The sequence below is a fragment of the Mastigoproctus giganteus genome, chromosome 2 (genome assembly GCF_048544385.1).
Source record: "Mastigoproctus giganteus isolate SK-2022 chromosome 2, ASM4854438v1, whole genome shotgun sequence".
Taxonomy (NCBI): domain Eukaryota; kingdom Metazoa; phylum Arthropoda; class Arachnida; order Uropygi; family Thelyphonidae; genus Mastigoproctus; species Mastigoproctus giganteus.
The window spans coordinates 90117366-90134802 of NC_143576.1; positions in this window are offsets into that span (position 1 = coordinate 90117366).

Here is a 17437-nt window from a genome sequence, read left to right on the forward strand (position 1 = left end):
GAAGAAGGTGTTATTGCAGGATTAAATCCAAGAAAAACATCAACTAAGGCTTCTTTCCAACTTCTTTGGCAGGAGAAGAAGTGGACACCCACCCATTAAGGAAACAGCGTACCAACACCATGTCCACCTCAAAAAAAAAATAGCTTACTGTTCCATGTAAAGAAGAGGATACAGTCCACTAATTCATCCATTATTCAACCTTAACTCTTCCAATTGCAAACGTATATTCCTTGTTACGAAAACTGAATTTTCAAATTTTTGAAAGGCAATAAAATTTTCCCTTGTTTTAATAAGTGCTGACTCAATCCTATCCACCCGACCAGTTACATTATCAACATTATTCAGTAAATCCAAACGCAAATCAGCATATTCCAAACAATTAAACACATGTTTCCAGATCACCACACGTACAGTTGCATCTTGCTACGATTCCAAGACCATTCAGTTTAGCAAAAAATGACCTGTTAGTAAGAATGTACAACGTAGATTTGGTACTAACCAGATCGGTTTAATATAATTCACGCAATTAACTTAAGGGAAAAAAATTGAATGTTATTCTACCTTTTCCGAATAATTCCACCTGTTTTGCCATTTTTGTAAAAGGAGCTCCCAAATTCTCTTCTTTTCGTTTCTCAAGTCATTTAAAGTGTTAATTTCTCCAGCAACTCAAATTTTCTACCTCTTTTATACTTTATACCTAACTGCAAATCAAGTGGCATTTTGTCAGCTAACATTTGCAAAGCTTCTGTGGAAACCGTTCTGTAGGCCATCACCATTTTGAGTAACATGACTCTATTGTATAGAATAGTGCTTTCTGGTGTTGCTCACTTTGATTGCTCGCCAACCCAGATTGATGAACCATACATAACAATCGGCAGAAAAAATATCATAAATCAAATGGAGTGTTTTCCCCTTTATCGCTCATTTCACCCGCGTTATTCTTGAGATAATTGCAATAAATTTCTTCACCTTCTCTGATATATAGTTAATATACGAGATAAAGTTCAAGCCACTAGCAATGCATATCCCAAGTACTTAATCATTAGCGCCTGCTGTATGGAAATATCATTCAACCTTACGAGCGGAGGTCTACAAAGAGCCAATTTACCCTTCAACATCATGATTTTAGTTTTGGATGTAGAGATTGTCAACCTATGTAAATTTCACCATTTGAATTATTCTTTCAATATGCAATCAGACCTCATTTAAAGCTCCTTTCTGGAGTTTCCGTGCACAGTATTACCATATCAACTGCATAAGCTATTGTTTGTGAGTGGTCAAATTCTCTCTTGAGCCAATCTTCCAAAACCAAGGACCAAAAACAGGTCCCTGCAGACAGCCTCGAGTCACATGACGCGTAATTGATCCAAAATTTGACTTAACTCTTATTGTGCGATCCCTAAAGTAATATTTAATTTTAGAGAAAATATTAAAAGATCATTTAGCCATGCGCAACATCATCAGTACACTGTCCCAACTAATGGAATTAAAGGCACTAGCAAAGTCTACAAAAATACCCAAGGTATATTTATAATTCGATTCCTGAACATTACAAACTAAAGAGTGAAGAGCATCCTCAGTACCTACACCAGAAGTGAAACCATACTGTTTGTTAGAAACGCCAATATTACTTTTTTGGTAGATAGCAATCTGCATGGTTAAAAGCTTCTCATAAACTTTACCAAGACCAGGAAGCAGTGCAATAGGTCTATATGAAGCAGGTGAACTGTGGTTGGAGATTTTAGGATAATCTTGAACAGTGAATCCTTCCAAGGAGACGGAAATACACCATCTCTTAGACAGTTATTAAAAACTTGTAACAACTCTTTCGAATAAAGATTGGAGAACTTTTTGATTACCTCTCCCTCCAGTAGGTTCATACCTGGACAATTGCTATTTTTAATGGACTTAACAACGTTGAGAAGTTCCTCATAGGTAAAGGGTAATTCTTCAATGTCATTACCATACGCCTCGTTCAACGCATGCATATGACGATGTTCTAGATTAACGCATGAGTTATCAGCCATGTTATCATTACCTATAAGGTGATCTAAGATTGCACTCATGGAATCTTCCCAACTACACGTCTCAGTGGTGCCCTTGCCAATGGAATATATAACATCAGCAGCTGCTCTGAATTTGCCAGTACAAATTTTATAAACCAATCCCAAAGGGTCATTATTTCCTGCTGTTTTCACCAACGTTTTCCAGCAGTCATATTTCTGTTTAACGATAGCATGGACGTACTTGTTACGAAGACTTTGATAGTCTTTCTTTAATAGAATAACTTCCAAGGCACTTTCCCTACGTTTGCTCTTCTGAAATTGCTTCCTAGCCTTATTACTCTTATTTTTTTTCAATAGAGTAAGCTGAGGTGTCCACCATTTAACTGGTCTATGTTTTTTCTGTTTCCGTTTCACAGCAATTACAAAAAATATACCCAAACTATGATATTAGGTTCTCCTGTAAATAATTACATCTACCCATATATTTATTTTGTCTGTAAATTGCGTGTTTTCTCTGGTCGATTTGCCTTTTTGCTGAACGAAAAAACCCAATTTCTGGGGGGGAAAAACCTTGCTGTCTACGCCTGAGACCGACAAACTCAGCCACGGAGTGAAAAAAGCCCACTAAAGTTCTTCGCGTCATCGACGGGATTTGAACTCCGTGTGGGGAGGCCGGTGATGATACTACTGTGCTACTCGCGCAGACTTCATAGCATCTACACACGCATCCTAGATAAGTTTTTGCAAAAACCCCACAGAGTTCTCACCTGTAATATTAGATAACTATATGCCCTTCCAACGCTGTATTTATAGAAATGGCTGATGCAATACCTCACAATTACTGTCTGACGCAATAGAAGCGTTATCTGACGCAATACCTTTGCTTTGCGACAAACAAAATGACTGTATTCAAACATTATCTTATACATTTTACTACAAATGTTACTATTTTTTAAGGTGATGCAGTTTTTTGTCCTCCACTGTACGAAGGGGTTACTAAGGCATCCTGACGAGTATCATTTCATTTTGGTCCGCCATCTTTGTTTGTCTAGCACAAACCAAATTTATATTAAATATTATTTACTGTCTTGAAAAGATTGAAATAGACTCCCATATTATTCCCTGTTTTGAAGAAAGCGTTTTTACTATGGAACTTAAACGTTGGACTTCATTTTATTGTTACATGGGAAGCCAAGAGTTATTCGAAATACACAAAAGTCAGAAACATTTTCAAGAATTCATCTCCAAAGGAGCTGAGTAATAATGGCACTAATCTATTAAGCAATGAATTTGTAGCTGCGTCATATCGCATGTCTTATACAGGGTGGTATAAAGTCATTTTACAACTTTTAAAAGTTAATAACTCAAACCATAGGTTGCATTGAAAAAAGGATTTTTCATTGTAATCAGGATATGGGATTTTTTTAAACAACAAAACAGTTCAAATTTTTAACCAGCAGGCGAGTGAAAAATGATTAATTTAGAAAAATAATTAAGATAATTCGATGAATTTGATCGGACTTGTTGCTGTACCTCATCAGTTCTTTGAATTACTTCTTGTGATGCGGACTAAAGAACACTTCTGGGCTTAGGAATTAGATAGCCTTCGTCGAAATGTCTTATAATATTTAATGCGATTCTTATCGAAAAACGAAGCCTTGAAACATTTTATGCATGTTTTTGAAACATATCATTTTCATGTCTTTGATAGACTTTGATACTTTAAATTTTAATTAATTAAAAGTGCTCTATCCTTAGGCATTTTAAAACTAACTTGACTGGACTTGGCTACTTAATTCAGGGCTACTTGACTCTAAGTTAAGTAATCTATTAATTAAGATTCGAGTTTTTATCATGACGAAGAATAAGACCGCGATGACCAAGCATTCCAATTCTGCGATCAGAGAGTCATTTGTTTATTGCTAATTTGTTTATTGGAGTGAATAAATCGCTTAGCCATTTTACCCCCGGTGCTAAAATTTCGAACTAATTCTTTATATTTAAAAAACAAAACAAAACACCCCGCATATACTGATTACAATGAAAAAAAGCGTTCTTCGATATGACCTATAGTTTTTCAATTATTAATTTCTAAAAACGAGAAAGGACTAGGACCACCCTGTATCGTGTCATCAAGAAGTAATGGTTAAGCTGGGTATCCCCTTATCTGATGGATTATTCTAATTACATAGTAATTATTTCATCGTTGAAACCTTCCTAACATTAATCATTCACACGGTTTTAGTGCACCGTTATGAATAGTCCCAAATTATTTAAAATCAGCTGTCCAATGAAATTCAGCATGTCAGGTGATGACGAGATGTGACCTGAACGAACTTACCTTTCGTAGGCCAATGGCAGACGGCATATATTTTGATATGGTAGCGACAACTTCATTGTCTGTCCTCAACAGACAAGCGAAAATTATTCCTGACTGGTGGGAATGCATTTATCATAAAAGCATTTTTATGAGTGCGCGGTGCTCTATGAAGGGATATCTCGTGCAATTCCCAGCGTGATTAAATAATCAACGAAGTTTCATTTCTACATCCAAATTAGGAAATTGTCTGGACAGTGAAACACTAACAAAAGGAGGCCGATCTTAATGCTCGAGGCCAGAAATGAACCCATAATTTATACATGTCATGGGAATTGTCTCCCTGTCTTCTGTGGAACGCTATCAATCATCGCGCGGCAAAAACAAAGAATGATCGTCAGAGATTAGTTTCGCCTTCTTTTATTAAATGGATGCTTTTGTTTCTTGTCCAGCATTGTGTGTCGATACAGAGCTGTCATCCCACTGTCCTGGTCACTCCGAGTTTGGCATCTCTCCTTTTCAGTCGCTGCAATCATTGTGTTTTGCCTTTCACAGTGGCTGTCTGCACTGGAAGCTCACATTGTGACAGGAAAAATGATCGGACGCGAAGAAATTGTTTCTTGAAGAAAATAAGATTTATCGGGAAATGGACAACGTCGAGTCTATATAATGATCTCCTTGGTTCTGCTCATCAAACACAAAATATTTCTCCAGCGGTAATAAGTTCAAGGACAGAATGAAAATTTCCCTTATTGTGGATTAAACGAAAACAAATAATTCGAAATAAATGCAGCTCCTCTAATATAAGAATCATCAAATAAAAATGTCACATTAGTAATAATTTTTATCACGAACTTCGCGAAAACTTCGTATTTAGTATTCTATTTTAATCCTCACACATTTTGATTATTATAACCACTGCCTCCTTTTGCCTAAAAGGCCGTGTATAGGTGGAAAGGTGGTTCGACGTGGGGTCAGAACAACCAGAATAGTTGTTGCAGAATTGGAGATCAATCATAATGGCTATACAGCAATACTTTTGCAATTACCAAATATTTCGCAGAGGATTCAAGGTCAATACTCTCTAAAGCCCATCAGAAGATCTACACAGGTTAACTTTAATCATACCTCTCATGAAATGCGTTAACTTGGATTATTAAAAAAACAGACTACTTTAGCGATAAAGAACTATTTTCTTTAATCCTGTTCTGCAAGATCAGTTAGTAGCCATGCGATACATAAAATTATGTCAAATTATCTTTAATATTTCGCCATTTATCTGGGAAACTTGCAGTGGTGTAGAGGGGTGGTCTCTCTAACAGCAGTAAAATCCCGTGAGAAAATGAGGCAATAACGAAGTGGTTTCTTTTTATTTTTCCCTCTCTCCTTTTTTGTTTTGAATTTTTTTGTGATCCAATCAATGTCCCTATAGTTTAAGGATTTTTGCATGTCGTATCCAGCCCTTCCGGTACCCGCGATAAGCAGTACTTTGAGAGAAAAAAATATTCTCCATGGGCGTGTCTGTGACCTATATACCGCCAACTCTGATGTATGTTTCCACTATAACAATTATTTGTCTTAAATTAGAAATGCTTTTTCTAAAATAGGCAACTGACAATTATAAACGAATGTGGAGTAGTACAGCTGGAAAAAAAGGAAGGAAACTGGCTTCTATGTTAACAGTGCAATAAATGGAAAATAATGTATAAAGAAATTACTGAGTACAGTATGTAATCCTTCTATGGGCCATCAACTTGTCTACAGTTGGATTGTCCTCAGTCAGACATTTAAAACTTCCAGCAAGTGGTTGTTCCGGTACCCATTAAAGGGCTTAGATGACGATTGTCAACAATCATAATCTATTCACGGTGATGACCGTTAATTGAAATCTTGCGATGGTTTTGAAATCTTAAATGGACTCTCCTTACATGTATTGCGTTATTACAACAGATCTTTTTCTTTTTTTTTTGATTAACTGTTTGGAATGTGTCATAGCTATAATTTTCCTAAAGAAAACAAAGCACCTGGAGAAAGTAACTAGCGCCCAGTAAACAATAGGGAAATTATGTTGTTATGATTATAATAATTTAGTAAGGTCATATGACACAAGGTTGAAATGCTAACAGCAAGGAAACAATAAGCAGATTAATTAACAGAAAACATTGAAATTCATTGCTCCTATTCGAGTTTTTGTTTTCTTTAGTGTGAGAAAACAAAAACGTAAAATTATATCAAATTTTAACCGAAATCATTTTTTGGAATTTATACTGATGACGTCATACCCATACGCAAATTGTACAATTCTTACTCCATTGTACTGATGACGTCATACCCATACATTTGTACAATGCTTATTCCATTGTACAAAATGTAGAAAATGTACTAGCATTTTCTATTTTTACGCAATAAGCAGGTTAATGAATTTTCCCCACACCGGCTGGAAAAGACTTGAGTTCGAATGCCGTCAATGATGGGAGGAATTTTTATGGGCATTTTCTCCAGAAAACTTGGGTATTTCGTCCAGAAAGCAGCCAATCAACTATGGAATACACGCAGTTTACAGACATATTATAATTGCGCAATATGGCCTAAGTTGCTGATGCGCTTCAAACCTCAAAACTGCAACAATTGTCGAATTTAATTCGAGCATAATTAAGATTACATAATTTATAATCTAAAAGAAAAGTATATTTTTCTTCTTTAATATTAATGCGAAGAATTGTTGTTAATTAATGAGATGAATGAATTTTTTTAATTAAAATTGATATTTGATTTTTTTTTTTTTTTATATAACGTGTATTTCTTAGGTTTATTTTATTTTTATCTGTGGAGCTCTAGCTAACTAGACCTCAGATAATTTCCGGCAGAATCATGCGCCGGAACTAAAGTATCTTGGTGTCATTCTTGATCCCAAGTTTACCTTTTCCCCTCACCTCCATTTCAAAATTAGGAAATATACTGCTCTGGTTTCCAGTTAGTTGCGAAGATCGAGCCTGAGGCGTCGTACCTTAGCTCTTTTCTACAAGGCTATTTTCTTGCCCATAATCACTTGCTGTGCCGGGGTGTGGTTCAACCGTGCCACCCTCGAAAAAAAACATGAGGAAATTAAACGCAATTCAGAGAACCATCCTCCTTGTTACTATTCGTGCTTGCTGCACAATGAGTACTCCTGCCCTTCAGGACCTAACTTCTCTCCTCCCTGGAACTGAGGTCATCCACAGAGGGCTCCACTACCACTTTTATAGTCTTCCAGCCACCATTCTTAATTACTCAATAGATTCAGCTGCTGATATGAAATAGGATAAGACACGCCTTGCATCTTTCCTTGCCCAAACATGGCAATTCAGATGGGACAACTCAATAGAAGGACCAGTCACCCACAAGTTCATCCTGGACATCTCTAAAGTTTACCCAAAATCGCCTCACTGGTTTTCTCCGGGGTTTTTCTGCTACGTTTCTCCTCACGGGCCACAGCTCTAGCAACAGCAACCTGGCATCAATGGGCATTACTGAGCGATCCCAAATGTCACTGTAGTCTTAATTTTTATATGTCAACGAGGAAAACTACTATCAAGCCTTTTCCCGCTTCGCCCAAGAATTATTCACCTGGAGAATATCACTTTTACAATTGCCACTGCAATCTGCCATTGCTTCCGGACTAGCTGAGACACCTACCTAGCCTTTCCGGTTACTAGAGTAACCGGAAAGGAAAAACCACACCTAGACACCAGCAAATGCACACCTACTGCAGTCACCCACGGACTCATTCTATCAAATTTGACACACCGAACTTGTCTTCCTACAGAATTTGTTTAATCCTGGACTTGTTTTCTAGCTGGACTGAACCTATTACCAACTGACTCATCTAGATTCTACCTCTGCTACTTCTGTCTCCTCAACCAGACATAATGTGCAAATCATCTGTACGGATAGCTAGCTCTGAACTTTTGGTCACAAGAGAGAGAGAGAGAGAGAGAGAGAGAGAGAGAGAGAGAGAGAGAGAGAGAGAGAGAGAGAGAGAGAGAGAGAGAGAGAGAGAGAGAGAGTCTTTATTGAAACCTAAGAAAAAAGATGCTTACAGAGAACTGAATGTTGCAACCGACTCGTCAAGGCACGCCGGCCAGGGGTTAACAATGTCAAGACATACAAAGTGAAATAAACTGTAAAAAATAAAAAGCTCGGTCCAACTGATACCTTTGCATGGGAAGCACCTTCTTTCTATATCTTTCATCATATGCGAATTGATTAAGACCAGCATCACGTTTAGAGACCTGAGAGAGCATGTGAAAAGGGAGGAATTGCTAACCCAGATCTAGTTCTGGGTATGATGGGAGGTGTGTAACCACACTATCCTTCTTTCGCTTTCCGAGGTTAACCCCCCTCCCTTTCGCCTGGTGGAGTATGTGGGCAAATGGAGACCATGTAATGCCTTCGTCTACATCACCTGTTTACTCCCCCTGTCTTTCTTACATTCTGTACTTTCCCCATACTGTACCTTTTTTTTTTTTTTTTTTTTGTCTCCGTCCAGGAAGCTCAGGCGACCCTGGCGGAGACTATTCAGCAAATAATGGACAACCCTGGCTATCTCCAGTGGTGTTTGCGTAATGTGGAATCCCACTAGGGCCCTACAGCCAAAATGTCAGCAACAACAGAATCCAACACAACATTTTCATAAGCAACACAAAATTTAGTATTCACAGTAGTACTGTTTGCCACCACAGCGTACATACAGTGCAGAAGTGGGAACCACTGGAGGCGCCATACCCTCCTAACATTATGCACACGCCACGATCATGCCCCTGCGCATTTTTCGCATGCTGCAATGAGGTGTGCCCACGAATGTGGGTTTGCAATATTGCCGAATCCTGCTTATTCCTCCGACCTTGCTTCTTAGGATTTCTGACTTTTTCCTGCTCTGAAGTCCTTTCTTCGTGGAAAACACTTTGCTGATGATCAGGTGACTTCTGTTGCCGAGGGACGTGATTTGATGGAGAGTCAGAGGACTTCTACAAAACTGACCTGCGCAAGTGTATTGAGAGGTGGCAAATGTATCATTTTTCTGGTGACTATGTTGAAAAAAAGTCTAATATATGGTGTTTGTTTCAACCTTTTATCACAACTACTTCTGGGTGACGAACACAAATCTTGTTTTTGAATCCGCTCCAGTACAATTAAAAAAAAAGTGTTTCGCAACGGAGAGTGTATTTTCAGAAAATCGTGATGGGTGTATTCTCCTGTTTGATGCCACCATAGATCCAATTATGTTTACAAAATGTGATTTCATATTTTATGCAGATGACCAAAGATGTCTGGCCTCTCTGTGGAATAAAATGGAGGAAATGACTACCTCCCAATTGACCTGCAAGCAAAGATATTCGGCCCTACCAGAATATCTTTACATTCTAGATCTGAAGAATGTGAGGAACCAGGAAGGACAACACGAATGATCTTAACAAAATAAAAAAAGAGGTATATATTAAACAGTTAAAAGTAGATCCAGTTAATAAGGTATAAAATCGTCATGGTGACCTTGGAATACCATGGATGTATCATCTTTTATATGTCCAACTTCACAGTAGCAAAGAAGAAAACCCTCGCAACGCTTTGGAGACAAATAATCCATAACACGAGTTATCTAGAATAAAACATCAACGATGTCACACGATATGTACTACGGTTTGTATCCACTGTTCTGTAGAAGTCAAACATCTGCATGGCAATACTAATTAAGAGCTTTCTAAACCTTGAGCACCACTGAATTTTGCGATGGCTAAAAAAGCTTTAGGGAATCCCCTTACTGTATCTAAAGTGACCCAATGTACCGTGTTCCAGTGGATACTTTAGAAGCGAACCATACTAAAATCAAATATCTGAACCTCGGCTACACTACTAACAATCAGAATGTATTCACCAGATGGTAATTCGATTGTAATCTACCCTAAAAGTAAAGGAACCTTACCGAGTTTTTCTATAGGACTTCACAGCACAACTGTTACCAGATAACAAACTTACAGCATTTGGTCCGCGATCACTGTAGTGTTTTCAATAATCTAAGAATTAGTATCGAATCACTCCTCAGACGAAGCATACATGATTAATATCTTCCCAGAAAGATATTCTGTAGTGATAGTCATAAACCTTACGTATATTTTGATATATATTTCTTTCTGTAGAATTATGTTGTTTCTGGGATTTGTGAATAGTTGTATCCGTTCAGTATAAGTACAAATTTCAGCAGTTTGAATAAATAGTTATTGTTTATGAGCAGCGGTCAGAATATATGTGACTTCAAACATCGTTTAAGTGGTACATTTACTGCGGACGAATACATTTTGCACCTTGAAGATTAGGCAGCAACTAATTCGTCGCTTAGAAGTATAAATTTAGGCTGAATGAGTTATTGGGCGACTTCACTGTGACAAGAATAATTAATGCAGATACTTAAACGAGTGTACCGAGGTTTTTGAGCATCGTTTGATTGATGCTATTTGTATAAAGGAACCCTTTCATCAAGTGGATGAAATTTTATGTAAAAGGTTAATCGCGATGAGATAATTGCCTACAAACTGTCTTGATCTCAACCTCGTCAAAATTGTTAGAGTACCAGAAGAAACATTCCATTCTATAAAAATTCTAGAAGAGAATTTTTATGCGCATATTTTTGTGCTTGGCACAATGGATTGAGTGCCTCTTACGTTAGAAGTTTGATTTCCAGCATCCTAAGGTTATTTTCTGTGCTAGTAACACTGTATGTCTTGCTGATGATGCTGTGATCCAGATGATAGTCAAAGGGAGTGAAGATTTTTTTTTATATATAATGTATTTTTCTGACGAAAAGATGCACCACCCATATTTTAGGCCCTCGAGTGTAGCACAGTGCATATAAGCACCGCCCTCCCCACACCGAATGAAAAAGGCCCGAGTTCGAATCCTGTCAACGATATGAGGAATTTTCATGGACTTTTTCACAACGCGTCTGAGTTACTTGGGCTCACGCGAGGGTTGCACGATTTTTTCGTCCAGAAAAAAGGCAAATAGACCGCAGAACCCATGCAATTTACAAACATATTTAGAAGGCAAATTTTGGGAAAAAACATTTTATTGCATGTTTGAAATATTTGAAACAAATTCACAAATGCTGACTAATGAACAAATTGGTATAAAGTATTGGTATAAAGTATATTGTATAAAGTCAATAAAATGTCGTCACCATTGACACACGCATGATTACTGGGTTTTTAGTCTGAACTCTCCCTTACTTCAAATGTTGCATCACCTGTAGGGTCACGAAGGACATTCTCGATGCCGAAAGACACGGAAACTGTCTTGTATTTCATAACTCGTATTCATTTTTCACCCATTAGCACACCTAGGAAATGTTTAGTGGCTTCATTCGCCCCTGTTGGTGCCAATCACCTTTTGATGCTTCCATCCATTTGGTCTTTTCTTACATTAATCCTTTAATGGGTTTATTAAATGATAAATCTAAATGGCTGCAATTGGCTAATGCTTCGTGGAATTTCAGCTAATTCCATGTTTAATTTACAACCCGTCGTTTTTGTTGCATTCATTATGTGTGAATTGAAATGGTGACACAAAAACAGCTGGCTTTTTATAAAGGCCACCTAGACATTTTGAGCATACTGTCTCCAGTCACGGCTAAGAGCATCACTCGTGAACCTGGTACACCTTTTACGCCATAAGATGCAAGAGAATTTTAAGTGACATTTTCCAATAAAAAATGTGCACCTTATCGTCCGGAAAATACGGTATATTTTCATGAAATTTATTAAGATGTTTTTTTTTTTGGATGAGAGATTTATTTGTATTTTCCTGGTAGAACTCTTCGCAATGTTAATCAGTAATAGCCTACCAATGCAAAGGCATGGAAATAGGTTTAATGTTCACGCATTAATGATGGTGGGGCGTGCTGTTGTATGTTCTTTAGTCGTCTTGTGGTCTCTGAGGGTTGTCATGTTATTCCTCATACGTGTGTGTCCATTTTGTAAAACATCTTTTTCTAGACATACACGCATCAGTTGTTTTTGTTTTTAATTTTTTTCCTGCAGTAATCTTTAATATCAGGCAGAACATTCACCCTGCTTGAGACGTGATAACAGAGGGTTGTTTACCGACCGAGACTCAGATGGTTGTGAAAACGCCGGACACTTTGGTGGCACGCTCCCAGTTTGACAGTTACCCAAGCAGAACCACTTGGAGCCTACCACCTTTCTCACGCCAAGTGTCCTCGTCTCTCTCTCAGACCTTACTGATCCTTTCTCCCTCGCTTAGAGATGGCTGGGATAGCGCGGCGCTTGGCATACGGATGGATCATTGACCTGCTATTGAGACTCCTTGAGAAACGCGTACCCTTGATAAAACGCCACCTTCTGTATATCAGTCGTACATCTGATAAGTGTCATGAAATGAGCGTGATAATATTCTTTGAACACTCGAGGTGAGATCTAAGAATAACAATACTTTTTATTAGTTATGCTGTTTATCATTAGGAAATAGTTGCAAATCACAGTGATGCAGATCAGGCTATTGTTATTATGACGTTTCTATTTTCATTTTGCGATGTAAACTTCGAAGAATACATTGAAGTGGATTAATTCCCTTTGTGCTACTTATGCCTTAAAATATATGGCGTTATTTTTATATCTAATATAGATTAACGTGCCGGCCATGGGGTTTCTAATTCCTTTCATCTAAAATGACCAGGGGACTCTTTTTTTTTTGAAGAATAAAGTTTATCTAGTTATATAAGTAGAAAAATTACGATTATCATTGCATTCTATGTGATGGCAGGCAGTATAACGTAAAATGGATAGATTTACTGGATTATTTCCCATCGATTATTCAGAAGTCAAAATTTATATCTAAACTGACTATGAAGAAACGTGGTTCGTTCCCTCCATCCTCCCTGCGAAGTCAAATGCATATTAAGAAATCGTCTACACATTGATCTCGGTCAGTTTAACAACACTATTAAGATTAAAAGAATAAATAAAAATTAAAATACTGAACTGAGTTCAATACTGAGCAATGAAAGCCTGCTATTACAAGTTCCTGTTGCCCTACTGACTCAATTTCTGCCCTAACTACCTCATTGCCTGTTTACTTTCTATAAGCGATTGACTAATATCACAATGAAACCACTTACGCTGATTGTGTGGGTATTCATTGGGCTTTTATGAATGGTCAGTTTTTCAAGGGCCATCTTGTTTACTGCACCTAATATTTGGTGTGCGGTTTACTTTCATTATACAGAAAGGTGTGTCCACACTTTTCAATACGGCTTCTATTTATATAGTTTGTTTTGTATTCTGCTGTCTATGGCGACCATTAATCTTTTTACACTTCCTTATAATTAGTTGAAAGGCTGTTCTCAAAAGTACCTTCAAAAATACTCTTGACAGAGAAGGAATAAGTTCTGGGAATTTTTTATTACAGGTCCTATGTGAATGAATGAATGAATGGAATCTACTCAATACAGAAAGAAAGCCAAATCGGTCGTATAATCAGTATGTTGAGGATAAATGTACCTTTGTTGTAACTATCCATTGTGTGCGAATTAGTTCGTGATATCTTCCTATTGAATATATCACATGGCCAGTAAAGCGTTACTCTAGTGCAGGGATGACCAATCCGCGGCCAGATAGGTTCCACTAAGTGTTATGCCCCCACACCAAGGCTTAAAATTAGCGTGTCATAAAATATACTGTTGACACGTTGACTTTTGAAATATCTGTTTTAAGTAACATTCGACTTTTCTGTATTGCCTTCTTGGGATGTTTTAAGTATCTTCCTTATCGTGACTACATAACAAGAGCGTTATTAGTGATGTAATAACTTTTCGATTTTCGCATTTAATTATTTCATATTCAAAATAAAAAAAAATAAATTAAAAAAAAAAAAAAAAAAAATATATATATATATATATATATATATATATATATATATATATATATAAAATATTAATTAAACAAACTTTTATAACAAAATTAAATTCAAATTAATTTTTTTTATAAACGTTCGCGAAAATTGCATAATTCTTGATAAGGAGTTGTTCTTGTGGCCCCTCTCCCGCGAGAACCCTGCGAACCACGACCTTCACGATTTTAACTGTTGTTTTTTTTTTTTTTTTTTTTTTTTTTTTTTTTTGCCTATCGCCAAAGAAGGTTGGAGGCCACTGCTCTAAAATTTCTGTATTCCTGCGTAGTAACAAGTGGAAAGTAAGTTACACAAATTCTTAGAGCATATCCTCAAATACCTTATTTCCAAATTGATCCATACATTGAGCTAGCTACCAGGGAAGTGAAAACGCTGATAAAAATGACATTCCTATCCCATTTGCGACTCAAATGGACCGAAGTTCGGTTAAATCCGGTCGTTCTGCGACAAGGAAATACTTCTTTCATTTTGGTGAGATGTTATTTACCCCAATGTGCAAGGCATGGAACACTGCACTTAGTATGAGGGAAGTGGCCACCAAGTTGTGAACCAACATAAACAGGGTTCGAGGTGTGGCGTCCACACCACACAGATGAATGCCGCCCCTCTGTGTTACCAGACAATTCTAGGTGGTAGATGACGCTCATCAACTGGTGGCATACCCCCCACTTTGCTTACTGGAGGCTTGAAGTGATGAAACCCACGTTTAGTCTCCAGAGAAAAGCTCCGGCAACACCTCATCTCTTCCATCATGCAATATGATTGATGTCTTTTGAGGTTATGATGAGGATCATGGCGAGATCCATTATTTCTTACATTTCGAAGATGCAGCTCTAAAACGGTGTTCGATAGCTGTCTAATAGCCATCAGGATCACCTATTGTATAGTCTCGCTGCCTTTACTCTGCCATAAAGTCAATGGAGGGAGTCTGAGTAGTGCGCATGAAGGAGAGGGAGATATTGTTGAGATCACGCCATGTCAGTGAGCTCGGTATATTCTTTCTGTGTGTACACAGTACCAAAAATGTCATTAATTCATCATATTTACCCACTTCTCTTTTATTATCTTCACGTACTTCAGTAAATAAAATTCAGTAGTTATACTATTCATGGTGCATTCGTGCTCATTAATAGTCAAACGAAAAGAACAAAATTATCTGCGAAAAGAGCTAAACTTCCCAAAAGATTTTTCATTCATTTCACAAATATACGTAGCCTTAGCTTCAATCTGAATGATGTTCATTGCTACCTGCAGCTGCCAAACCCCACTTACTTTTTCTGACACCGTCTCAGTTATCAGTTACCTCAATTAGCATTCGCCCTATGATTCCTTTCGCTTCAAACGTGGTACTTGTGCATATGTCCGTTCCGTTATTCCTTGTCAGACTTCCTTGATTTAGAATGTCCTCTATTTGATCTCCTCTTGCTTAAAATCTCTCTGCACCATTCTGTCAAATTCATCTCTTGACCCTATCCTTCTCCCACCTCCACTAATCACACAGAACTCTTTGACGTCCTCTCTTTGAAACTGGACTCCTCCAATTTAACTTTCTTGAGAGTGAAGTGATGTTCATTGGTGTTTTAATGTGCAAACTTCAGCTGGCTTCAATTTCGCAGGTCCATAGCTGGTCGAGATACTTAAGTTTTTGTGATTACTAATAACTTCACACGGCTTGTTCATTTACCTATCAGCGTAGCGGACAATCCTAATCACACGCCCAAAACCCTTGAGCCCTAGTGGGTAACACAGTTGGTAGACTCACCGTCCTTCGAGTCCCGTCGATGACGGGAGAAATTATTTTTATGGTTTTTTTTTTTTTTTTTTTCCGCAACGTGGCTGAGTCAGTGAGTCTCAGGAAAGAGCAGCATGGATTTTCTCCCGGAAACTCGGATTTTTCAACCAACAAACAGGAAATCGACCTCCGAACACATGCAATTTTCAGACAATATACACAGTTTAATATGGCCTTAGTTACTGATGCTCCTAAAACTCTACAACAACAACACCATCTTTTTCTCACCAAAAACTCTGCCAGGTACACGGTCAATGTTAGTGGTCCTCTAGAGGCTGTAATCACAACTCAGTGATGGTCTCTTCTCCAATGGAATCGTCTTTCTCTTGGCCATTCACAACTTCGTGTAGTTTGTCATTAGAAGAATGCCAAATGGAATGATGTACATGATTTCTAATCTTCATTTCCTCGTTTGGATTACTATTTTAAATCTTCTGATCCCAATGTTTGTTAGATCCTCTCAGTCAAGTTATTCTTGTAGTCCTTTATTAAGAATAGAAGATAAAAATGCAACATATCGCAATTGGCTTGTATCCAAGGATCTACAGCTTCATTTTCTGCCTACACTTAGCAATTGCTATCAATAATTGTAAAGAATATATTCCCAACAGTAAAACTTTATATTTTGAAAAATTAAAATGTAGTTGTCACTTATTTGACCATGCCTGAAGCCTACTACGTCATAATGTAGGAGCACTTCTTGGCGCTGGTATTTAAGCACTCTCTAAATCTTCATACAATCTGCAAATTTTGGAATTACGACTTGTATTCGTTTAATGTCATTTAAGAAATCGAAAAACAAGACCGGCGCCACCAGCGATCCCTGAAATATTCACTCATAACCCTATACCATTCTGAAGGGTAACCATTAATTACAACCCTTTACTTCCTTCGTGTAATTTCATCTAATGGATCCTGGTAATCCATCTAAGATCGTGCTCGTGATATCATTATTTTACAGCTTATATAGCAATCTCTCGTTCAGAAATGATTTCGATGATTTATTCAAGTACAGATGAGCAAGGTAAGCAACCACCAAATAAATTATACACTTGGTGGGGCTGAATTAAAAACAGTGATGGAGGAAAGGATCTAGGAGTTACGATACAGGCAAATACGAAGCTTTCTGAACAGTGTAAACAGGCAGCCAGGAAAGCCCATGGCATCCTACCGATGATTTATCGAATTATCCTGTAGAGATATGGAGGTTATAGTCCCACTGTATGAGACAATTGTAAGACCACATCTGGGACACTGCATTCAAGTATCTAAAAAAAGACATTGGGCTTCTTGAAAGGGCCCAAAGACGGGCAACTCGAATGGTAAGATCGACAAGAGGACGGTCGTGCGAGCAAAGACTCTGAT